Genomic DNA, 12,149 nt, shown 5'->3' on the forward strand with positions numbered 1-12,149 from the left:
CAGATAATATTCTGCCTTCCTGTTTTTGTCACCAAAGTGGATAACCTCACATTTAGCTACATTATACTGCATCTGCCATGCATTTGTCCTCTCACCTAACCTGTCCAAATCACCCTGCAGCCTCTTAGCATCCTCCTCACAGCTCACACCGCCACCCAGCTTAGTGTCATCTGCAAACTTGGAGATATTACATTCAATTCCTTCATCTAAATCAATAATGTATATTGTAAATAGCTGGGGTCCCAGCACTGAACCTTGCGGTACTCCACTAGTCACTGCTTGCCATTCTGAAAAGGACCCGTTTATTACTACTCTTTGCTTCCTGTTTACCAACCAGTTCTCTATCCACATCAATACATTACCCCCAATACCATGTGCTTTAATTTTGTACACCAATCTCTTGTGTGGGACCTTGTCAAAAGCCTTTTGAAAGTCCAACTACACCACATCCACTGGTTCTCCCTTGTCCACTGTACTAGTTATATCCTCAAAAAATTCTAGAAGATTTATCAAGCATGATTTCCCTTTCATAAACCCATGCTGACTTGGACTGATCCTGTCACTGCTTTCCAATGCACTACTATTACATCTTTAATAATTGATTCCAACATTTTCCCCACTACCGATGTCAGGCTAACCGGTCTATAATTCCCTGTTTTCTCTCCCTCCTTTTTTAAAAAGTGGTGTTACATTAACTACCGTCCAATCTATAGGAACTGATCCAGTGGCTAAAGAATGTTGGAAAATAACCACCAATACATCCACTATTTCTAGGGCCACTTCCTTAAGTACTCTGGGAAGGTGGCTCAACCGTGGCTAACAAGGGAAATTAGAGATAGTGTTAAATCCAAGGAAGAGGCATATAAATTGGCCAGAAAAAGCAGCAAACTTGAGAACTGGGATAAATTTAGAATTTAGCAGAGGAAGACAAAGGATTTAATTAGGAGGGGGAAAATAAAGTATGAGAGTAAGCCTGCAGGGAACATAAAAACTGACTGCAAAAGCGTCTATAGATATGTGAAGAGAAAAAAATTAGTGAAGACAAATGGGATGCAGACTATCAGGCTCTGGAGATTTATCGGCTTTCAGTCCCATCAATTTCAATTTCCCTAACACAATTTCCGGACAATAAGGATTTCCTTCAGTTCCTCCTTCTCGCTAGACCCTTGCTCCCCTAGTATTTCCGGAAGGTTATTTGTGTCTTCCTTAGTGAAGACAGAACCAAAGTATTTGTTCAATTGGTCTGCCATTTTTTTGTTCCCCATTATAAATTCACCTGAATCTGACTGCAAGGGACCTACATTTGTCTTCACTAATTTTTTTCTCTTCACATATCTATAGACGCTTTTGCAGTCAGTTTTTATGTTCCCTGCAGGCTTACTCTCATACTCTATTTACCCCCTCCTAATTAAACCCTTTGTCTTCCTCTGCTAAATTCTAAATTTCTTCCAGTCCTCAAGTTTGCTGCTTTTTCTGGCCAATTTATAAGCCTCTTCCTTGGATTTAACACTATCTCTAATTTCCCTTGTTAGCCACGGTTGAGCCACCTTCCCCGTTTTATTTTTATGCCAGACAGAGATGTACAATTGTTAAAGTTCATCTATGTGATCTTTAAATGTCTGCCATTGCCTATCCACCGTCAACCCTTTAAGTATCATTCGCCAGTCTATCCTAGCCAATTCACCTCTTATACCATCAAAGTTACCTTTCTTTAAATTCAGGAACCTAGTCTCTGAATTAACATATGTGTGCAGACACATGCACATGCAATTACATGTGCAAATGCATGCACTTGCATACACATGCACATGCACATACATGCAAACACACGCGCATATACATAAGAACTTAAGAAATAGGAACAGGAGTAGGCCATTCAGCCCCTCGAGCCTGCTCCGCCATTCAATAAGATCATGGCTGATCTGATCGTGAGCTCCACTTCCCTGCCCACTCCCCATAACCTCTTATCCCCTTATCGTTTAAGAAACTGTCTATTTCTGTCTTAAATTTATTCAATGCCCAGCTTCCACAGCTCTCTGAAGCAGCAAATTCCACAGATTTACAACGCTCTGAGAGAAAACATTTCTCCTCATCTCAGTTTTGAATGGGTGACCCCTTATTCTAAGATCATGCCCTCTAGTTCTAGTCTCCCCCATCAGTGGAAACATCCTCTCTGCAACCACCTTGTCAAGCCCCTTCATAATCTTATACATTTCGATAAGATTACCTCGCATTCTTCTGAATTCCAATGAGTAGAGGCCCAACCTATTCAACCTTTCCTCGTAACTCAATCCCCTCATCTCCCGAATCAACCCAGTGAACCTATGAACTGCCTGCAAAGCAAGTATATCCTTTCGTAAATATGGAAACCAAAACTGCACGCAGTATTCCAGGTGTGGCCTGACCAATACCCTGTATAGCTGTAGCAAGACTTGCTTGCTTTTATACTACACCCCCTTTGCAATAAAGGCCAAGATTGCATTGGCCTTCCTGATCATTTGCTGTACCTGCATACTAACCTTTTGTGTTTCATGCACAAGTTCCCCAGGTCCTGCTGTACTGCAGCACTTTGCAATCTTTCTCCATTTAAATAATAACTTGCTCTTTGATTTTTTTCTGCCACACTTTCCAACATTATACTCCATCTGCCAAATTTTTGCCCACTCACTTAACCTGTCTATGTCCTTTTGCAGGTTTTTGTGTCCTCCTCACACATTGCTTTTCCTCCCATCTATGTATCATCAGCAAACTTGGCTACATTACACTCAGTCCCTTCTTCCAAGTCGTTAATATAGATTGTAAATAGTTGGGGTCCCAGCACTGATCCCTGCAGCACCACACTAGTTACTGGTTGCCAACCAGAGAATGAACCATTTATCCCGACTCTCTGTTTTCTGTTAGTTAGCCAATCCTCAATCCATGCTAATATATTACCCCCAACCATGTGAACTTTTATCTTGTGCAGTAACCTTTTATGTAGTACCTTGTCAAATGCCTTCTGGAAGTCCAAATACACCACATCCACTGGTTCACCTTTATCACCCTGTTTGTTACATCCTCAAAGAATTCCAGCAAATTTTTCAAACATGACTTCCCCTTCATAAATCCATGCTGACTCTGCCTGACCGAATTTTGCTTTTCCAAATGTCCTGCTGCTGCTTCTTTAATAATGGACTCCAACATGTGTGTGTATATATGTGCATGTATGCAAATACATGCCCACATCCATACACATGCACACACACATACATGCACACAGATATATGCACGCACATACATATGCGCATACATGCACATATATACACACACATACGCAGACATATGCACACACATGCATGCACGCACACGCACATATATGCGCGCACACCAGCACATGCAAATCCATGGCCATCTCCACGCACACGCACATACATGCACACGTACATATATGCGCACACACATGCACATGCAAATACATGCCCACATCCATACACATGCGCACGGACACACATGCACACAGATACATGCACGCACATACCTATGCGCATACATGCACATATATACACACACATACACAGACATGCACACACACATTCTCACATACGCGCACAAACACACACCTGCTCACAAGAGATTCTTTTCTCTTTCTGTTCCCCTTGTTGTTTCCTTTAAATATTGTTCATCTGTAAATTGTTCTAGTTCTGCTGAAGGATCCACACCTGAAATGTTAACTCCTCTGTTTCTCGCTCCACAGATGTTCCCTGACCTGCTGAATGTTTCCTGCATTTTCTGCCTCTGTTTCAGATTCCTGCTGTATTTTGCTTTGCATTCAATGCTTTTGGTTAATTTATCTTCGGGGCAGCGAGAAACTCAGGAGATTCAACAGGTTGGGTGTAGCTGGTGATTCAATGGAAGACATATGGATAGCAGAAGGAACAGGGTCGATTGGCTGAATGATTTGCCCTTGATCCTTGTTACCTTCTGCTCCTGATGTCTTTGGATTTACTGTGCCCCTGTTTGCTGGGCCTTGTACAGCAAGCATCCCTTGTTCTGAAGCATTTCACTAAATATTTTTTTGTCTCTGTTTATTTTCTGTTAGGTTCCTCTTCACTCTCCCAATGCCAATCAGCTGTCTGAACAGGAAAGCACATAATCTGCCAGTGATCCTCTCATCAATAGTCCAGCTGGGATTGGAGCAGATCGTGTGAGGAATTGCGAGCACAGACTTATCATGACCCATTGCTCCATGCTGTATTTTCTAGGCTGAGGAGAAAGGGCGAATGTGAGATTGAACAAATCTTTCATATCTGTCTCTCTCTCTCTCTTCCCGACAAGAGAACAGATACCTCACCGTGCTGCTGTTGTCCCTGCATTCCTATGGCCGTGTTAAACCCCAGCAGGTAACTGGCATTGGTTAAATTGGCTTGGAGATCTGCATGAAAGCATCAGATTAGATTAATCTCCCTGTGAACTGATGACAGGAAGTGAGTCAGAAATAACACAACACAATGGAAGGACTGTGATTGGGGAAAGATGTGACATCAGCCTACAGCCACTGGGAATACATCACGTGTGTGTGTATTTGTGTGTTTGTGTGTGTGTGTGTGTGTGTGTGCAACTGCATCACTAGAATAGAGTTACTAGGAGAGAGTTACTAGTTTTATGACATTTTTAACAGGTAATTTTATAAAGCTCCATTCCTGGTCAGCATGGGATTGCAGGTTGGCGATGGAACAATAACTCTATAAGGCCGATTCTGTGATGTACGTTGTGTTAGCCGATCTCAATGAGCACTGTCTTTTGGACTCTACCCCTGGGCTAGAAATTGCACACCTCCAATAACTACCACTGCTAAAAAGTGCATGGGTGCACAGACTTTGGGTGTGGATGGGATCGAGATCAACGAGGAACATAGGAACAGGAGGAGGCCATTCAGCCTGTTCTCCTATTCAATTAGATCACGGCTGATCTGTATCTCAACTCCATTTTGGTTTGGTTACCCTTGCCTAACAAAAATCTATCAATCTCAGTTTTTGCATTTTCAATTGACCCCTCAATAGCTTTTTGGGGGGAGAGGGTTCCAGATTTTCAATATCGTTAGTGTCATGTATTCAACCAGCATTGTAACCCATGTATAAACTGACCTAAGTTGTACACCATGAGAACACTGACCACTAGGTGGGAGACACTCCTAACCTGGACCTTCAGGTATAAAAGGGGAAGCTCCACCCACCTTCATCACTTGAGTACAAAGGAATAAAGGACAGGTCACAGACTGACCTTCTCTCAAGCATGGGCCTCTTGTGCATTTATGCTGTGTAGTAAGGACGTATCAATGGCGACAAGAAACTGGGATTTAAACCACGCGAGCATGGCCACTAGCAGAATAGACGAGAGGTACTGTGTTAAGGAATGGTTGGGACAGAGATTCAACATTGTTAAAGCAGCACACAGTTCTCCAGGCAGACAAGGGCAGTCAGGCATGCCCCAACATGTAGTCGAACCCAGAGGGGGAGTTCGACAGAGACAATGGCAAGCTGAACAGCGATTCACGCCATTGCAAGGGACAATGCGGCCAGTAATGGGGCCATCAACACCTGTTAATGGTGCACTCAAGGACAATAACAGGGGCAGTCAGGGACGATCGACTGGCAAGGGACCTTTTGTTTCAAACCGCAACTCATGCTGGAGGCGTGGAGGCATACATTCAGCCGGAGTTTGCAGAGATGAGCAAAATACCTGCAGAAATTGCAGAAATGGACACTGGGGGAAATCGCTGGAAGCTAAAGTTCAGCGCGTTCATGTGGAGCACGTATACAGTTCACACACCAGGACGCCACCGATAATGATGAAAGTGCTCCTCAATGGCATCCCAGTATCAATGGAGTAAGACACGGGTGCCAGCCAGTCCCTGATGGGTATCAAACAGTTCGAAAGGTTGTGGGCATCCAAGGCCAGGAGGCCAAAATTATCGCCGATTGACGCACAGCTACGGACTTACACAAAGCAGATCATTCCGGTGCTAGGCAGCGCCACAGTAGTCGTGACCCACAAAGATTTGGAGAACAGGTTGCCACTCTGGATTGTCCCAGGGGACGGTCCCGCACTACTGGGGAGGAGTTGGCTTGCTGTCATGAACTGGAAATGGGACGATGTCAATGCAATTTCCTCTGTGGAGCGAGTATCATGCTCACAGGTCCTGGACAAATTTGACTCATTATTTCAACCCGGCATTGGCACTTTCATGGGGGCCAAGGTAGTGATTCACATAAACCCGGACGCCAGACCAGTACACCACAAGGCCAGAGCGTTGCCGTACGTGATGCGGGAAAAGATAGAAGGCAAATTGGACCGCCTGTTGAGGGAAGGCATTTCATCTCGCCAGTCGAATTCAGTGACTGGGCGAGCCCGATTGTGCCGGTGCTCAAGGCGGATGGGTCGGTCAGGATATGTGGCGATTACAAGGCCACCATCAATCGGGTGTCACTCCAAGCCCATTACCCGCTACCGAGAGCGGAGGACCTCTTTGCGACGCTATCCGGTGGCAAACATTTTTCAAAATTGGACGTGACCTCAGCTTACATGACCCAGGAGCTGGCGAGTGAGTCGAAGAAGCTGACCACCATCACGACACACAAGGGATTGTTTGAGTACAACAGATGTCCGTTCGGAATTCGCTCGGCCGCCGCGATCTTCCAACGAAATATGGAAAGCCTCCTCAAGTCGATTCCAGGGACGGTGGTTTTTCAGGACGAATCCTCATTACGGGTTACGATACTGAAGAACACCTCCACAACCTGGAGGAGGTGCTACGCAGACTGGACCGGGTAGGTCTGCGACTGAAAAAGGCGAAGTGCGTCTTCCTAGCTCCAGAGGTAGAATTCCTGGGGATGAGGGTAGCAGGAGACGGGATCAGCCCTACTGCATCCAAGACAGAAGCGATCCAGAGAGCACCCAGACCCCGTAACACGACGGAGCTGCGTTCGTTCCTGGGACTCCTGAACTATTTTGGTAACTTCCTTCCCAAATTGAGCACGCTGCTAGAGCCGCTACACGTGCTCCTACGCAAAGGTCGCGAATGGGTCTGGGGGGGACAGCCAGGAAAGGGCTTTTAATAGAGCACGCAATTTGTTATGTTCCAACAATCTATTAACGCTATATGACCCATGTAAGAAACTTGTGTTAACGTGCGATGCGTCGTCCTATGGTGTCGGGTGTGTGTTGCAGCATGTCAATGCCAAGGGTCAGTTACAGCCGGTAGCTTATGCCTCCAGGAGTCTGTCCCAGGCAGAAAGGGGCTACGGGATGGTAGAAAAGGAGGCGCTCGCATGTGTATATGCGGTAAAGAAAATGCACCAGTACCTGTTTGGCAGGAAACTTGAGCTGGAGACAGATCACAAACCCCTAACGTCCTTTTTGGCCGACAACAAGGCCATAAATGCGAATGCATCGGCCCGCATACAGAGGTGGCCACTCACGTTAGCCGCCTATGACTACACAACTCGGCACAGACCGGGCACCGAAAACTGCGCCGATGCACTCAGCAGGCTCCCACTAGCCACCACTGAGGGGGCTACCGAGCATGGTGCTGAGATGGTCATGGCTGTTGAAGCTTTCGGAAGCGAAGGCTCACCCATGACAGCCCGTCAGATTAAAGTCTGGACAAATAGAGACCCGCTATTGTCTCTAGTCAAGAAATGTGTCCTGAATGGGGACTGGGCAGCCATGTACAGGGCATGCCCTGAGAAATTTAAACCATTTCACAGGCGCAAGGATGAACTCTCGATTCAGGCCGATTGCCTACTGTGGGGAAACCGTGTAGTCATGCCCCAGATGGGCAGAGAGGTGTTCATCAGAGAACTCCACAATGGGCACCCTGGCATTGTCACGATGAAGGCAGTTGCCAGGTCACACGTTTGGTGGCCAGGGATAGATGCAGATCTGGAACTTTGTGTTCGCAGGTGCAACACGTGTGCCCAGCTGGGCCATGCGCCCAGGGAAGCCCCCCTTCGCCCCTGGCCATGGCCCGCCAAGCCTTGGTCACGCATCCATGTGAACTACGCAGGTCCTTTCATGGGAAAAATGTTTTTGGTTGTAGTAGACGCCTACTCCAAATGGATCGAGTGTGACATTTTAAATTCAAGCACATCCTCTGCCACGGTAGAAAGTCTACGGGCAATGTTCGCCGCCCATGGTCTACCGGACATCTTGGTCAGCGACAATGGCCCGTGCTTCACAAGCACTGAATTCCAGGACTTCATGGCAGGCAATGGAATTAACCATGTTAGAACGGCACCGTTCAAGCCGGCCTCAAACGGCCAGGCAGAACGAGCAGTGCAGATAATCAAACAGGGGATGCTCAGATTCCAAGGGGGTTCCCTACAAAGCCGCTTATCACGCCTCCTGTTGACCTATAGATCCCGACCACACTCGCTCACAGGGGTTCCACCCGCAGAGCTACTAATAAAAACGACGCTCAAAACCCGATTATCCCTTATGCACCCCACCATGAAAGAAATTGTCGAGAGCAGGCGCCAGTCACAATATCACTACCATGACAGGAATGCGAGGGCGCGATGTATTGATGTAAATGATCCTGTTTTTGTCCTCAATTACGCTGCAGGGCCCAAATGGCTCGCAGGCACTGTGGTTGCCAAAGAGGGAAATAGGATTCTGGTAGTTAAACTTACCAATGGACAAATCTGCCGCAAACATGTGGATCAAACAGAAAGGAGGTTCAGCAACCCCATAGAAGAAACAGTGGAAGAACATGATATAGAGTTCACTCCACCACAGGTGACCGAACACCGTGAACAAAGGGAGGAGAGCCCAGTCACTGTGGGCAGTCCGGACAGGCCTGAGGCACTGCAAACAGCAGAAACTCAGGCCAGCGCCCAACAACCGGAGCCCCAACTCAGGTGCTCTACAAGGGAGCGTAAACCACCAGAGAGACTCAACCTGTGGTCCCAATAAGACTTTGGGGGAGGAGGTGATGTCATGTATTCAACCAGCATTGTAACCCATGTATAAACTGACCTAAGTTGTACACCGTGAGAACACTGACCACTAGGTGGGAGACACTCCTAACCTGGGCCTTCAGGTATAAAAGGGGAAGCTCCATCACTTGAGTGCTAAGAAATAAAGGACAGGTCACAGACTGACCTTCTCTCAAGCATGGGCCTCTTGTGCATTTATACTGTGTAGTAAGGACGTATCACTTAGTGTGAAGAAGTGCTTGCTGACATCACCCCTGAATGGTCTAGCTCTAATTTTAAGGTTATGCCCCTTTGTTCTGGACACCCCACCAGAGGAAATAGTTTCTCTCTACCCACACTATCAAATCCTTTAATCATCTTAAACACCTCAATTGGATCACGCCTTAATCTTCGATACTCGAGGGAATACAAGCCTGGTCTATGCAACCTGCCCTTGTAATTTAACCCTTGTAGCCCCGGTATCATTCTGGTAAATCGGCTGTGATGGTCGAATCCTCTGCCAAAACTCACCGTCCAGGCATGCCCATGAGGAAGGATTTACCTGGGTGAGGTGCTGCAGGGCCGTCCATGGAACTGTACCCCAATATGGGCCAACATCAGAAGGAAGTGAAGGCATTTGGCAGAAACAGGGAGAAGGACACCGAGGGATGAGACGAAGGCTCAGCTGATGTGTAAAGTGAATGAAGCTGGAGCATTGCTGGAAGCAAACAAGCCTGGAGGGGCAGTGAGCAATCCTTCTCACTCTGCTGCAGAACAATCTCTGCTGTCGTCAGAGTTTCAGCTTTTAAACATCAACTCATTAACGTATTAATCAGCTTCCTCACCAGCAACCTGAATCAAGGCACGGAGCTGCCCATCCCCCTCCACCCCACCCCCCATTACAACAGGGTGAGACGCTGCATGAAAGCATCACATTGGATTAATCTCCCTGTGAACTGACGACAGGAAGCGAGTCAGAAATAACACAACACAATGGAAGGACTGTGGCCGGGGGAAAGGTATGACATCAGCCTACAGGCACTGAGAATATATCACGAGTGTGTATGTGTGTGTGCAACTGCATCACTAGAATAGAGTTACTAAGGTGTAGTTACTGGGATCATCATCATAGGCAGTCCCTCGAAATGAGGATGACTTGCTCCCACGCCAAAAAGGGATGAGTTCACAGGTGTTTCAATGAAGGACCTAATATTCCAGGTCCCGAACTACATCTTGAAGGGTGGAAGATGCCTGTGCGTGGATTTTTTAAATGTGTGGTGGCCATTGCAAACCAGCCATCACACGGGCTTGACAGAGCTAGGTCTTCGTCCAGTGGCAAGGGTTATCCAAGACGACTGGAGACCTGCTCTGCTGCACGGGCCGAGTGCGAACACGTATCACAGTGTGGGCTGGCCCGTGCTGCCCCTGGGCCCCTGGCCCCGAACTCACGCCTCTCCTGGGTCCCTCACATCTCTCCACAGTCTCTCGCCACTCCTGCCCACGCTCCAATTACCACCGTCTTGGCAGTCGTGAGCTTTAACCATCTCACTACTGAGTGTCCTTTCACAATTGTCTCTTGTACTGAATAAGTCCCCCAAAAATCTATTTATTTATTTTTGGATTCCTCCTCTTGTTGTAAATTAAGTCATTTTAATTCCTAAATTTTCCCCAAACAGGCGCCCTTCACTAGGGATGGTTCAGCGTATGGTCACATGGTGAGTGTAGCTTGCTTCGGAGGGATAGGTGACATGGTTCCCAGAACTTTCCACCACTGGGGCTTTCCTTGCCCCGTGCCTGGGTCTGTTGCAGAGTCAACACACAGACACAGAAACACACACACGCTGGTACACACACACACACACACAGAAACACACACACACACACACACACACACACACACTGATAAACACAGACACAGAAACACACACACACTGGTACACACACACACACACACAGAAACACACACACACACACACACACACTGATACACACAGACATAGAAACACACACACACTGGTACACACAACACACACACAGAAACACAGACACAGAAACACACACACACTGATACACACACACAGAAACACACACCACTGGTACACACACACACAGAAACACACACCACTGGTACACACACACACACACACAGAAACACACACACACACACATACACTGATACACACACACACAGACACAGAAACACACACACACTGGTACACACAACACACACACTGGTACACACACACAGAAACACACACACTGGTACACACACACAAACAGAAACACACACAATGGTACACACAGATATAGAAACACACACACACATACAGAATCACACGCACAACAGACCCAGGGACAGTGTTCATATCATTATAGGCAGTCCCTTGAACGAGGATGACTTGCTTCCCCATGAGTTCACAGATGTTTCAATGAAGACCTGATGTTCCAGTCCTGAACTCCAATTGAGGGGCTGGAAGATGCCTGTGCGTGGATTTTTTTAACATGTGGTGACCGTTGCACATCAGCCACCACACGGGCTTGAGAGAGTTAGGCCTTTATCCAGTGGCAAGGGTTAACCAGGATGATTGGAGACTTGCTCTGCTGCACGGACCTAGTGCACTCACATATCGCAGTGTGGGCTGGCCCGTGCTGCCCCTGGGCCCTGGGCTCTTCTGGGCCCCGACCTCGCTTTCGCCGCACGTTCGCCATGATTTCTCGCCGCTCCTCTGCCACAAACATTTGCCGCATCTCCGCGACAATCACTCACCGCTCCTCCACCACAAAAACACTCGGCGCACATCCACCATGATCTCCCGCCGCATCTCCACACCAAACATTCGCAGAACCTCCGCCACAACCACCCACCAAATCTCAGCCCTCTCAGGTGGAACGGGCAGACCCATAGCATAGGACTATTTTGAAGAAGAGCAGGAGTGATCTCTCCGGTGTCCTGACCAATATTTATCCCACAACCAGCATCACCTGAAACAGATTATCTGGTCATTATCAGATTGCTGATTGTGGGATCTTGCTGTGCTCAAATTGGTTGCTGCATTTCTTACATTACAACAATGACTACACTTCAAGACTATTTCATTGGCAGTAAAGCACTTTGGGACGTGAAAGGCGCTGTATAAATACTAGTCTTTTTTTTGTTACTTTCAAGGACGACTTGGGATGGGCAATAAATGCTGG

The 12,149-nt window shown here is 47.2% G+C and overlaps 1 protein-coding gene across 3 annotated transcripts in view; it reads left to right on the forward strand.

Annotated features, from left to right (window-relative positions):
• The window catches only part of LOC139277961 (transmembrane protein 53-A), a 114,343-nt gene that overhangs the window by 54,267 nt on the left and 47,927 nt on the right, over nt 1-12,149 (forward strand). For all 3 annotated transcript variants that reach the window (XR_011596188.1, XM_070896596.1, XM_070896597.1), the window contains exon 3: nt 4,079-4,379. The gene's annotated coding sequence lies outside the window, so the exon portion shown is untranslated. The remainder of the gene's footprint in view (nt 1-4,078; nt 4,380-12,149) is intronic.

The sequence above is a fragment of the Pristiophorus japonicus genome, chromosome 13 (assembly GCF_044704955.1).
Source record: "Pristiophorus japonicus isolate sPriJap1 chromosome 13, sPriJap1.hap1, whole genome shotgun sequence".
NCBI classification, from domain to species: domain Eukaryota; kingdom Metazoa; phylum Chordata; class Chondrichthyes; family Pristiophoridae; genus Pristiophorus; species Pristiophorus japonicus.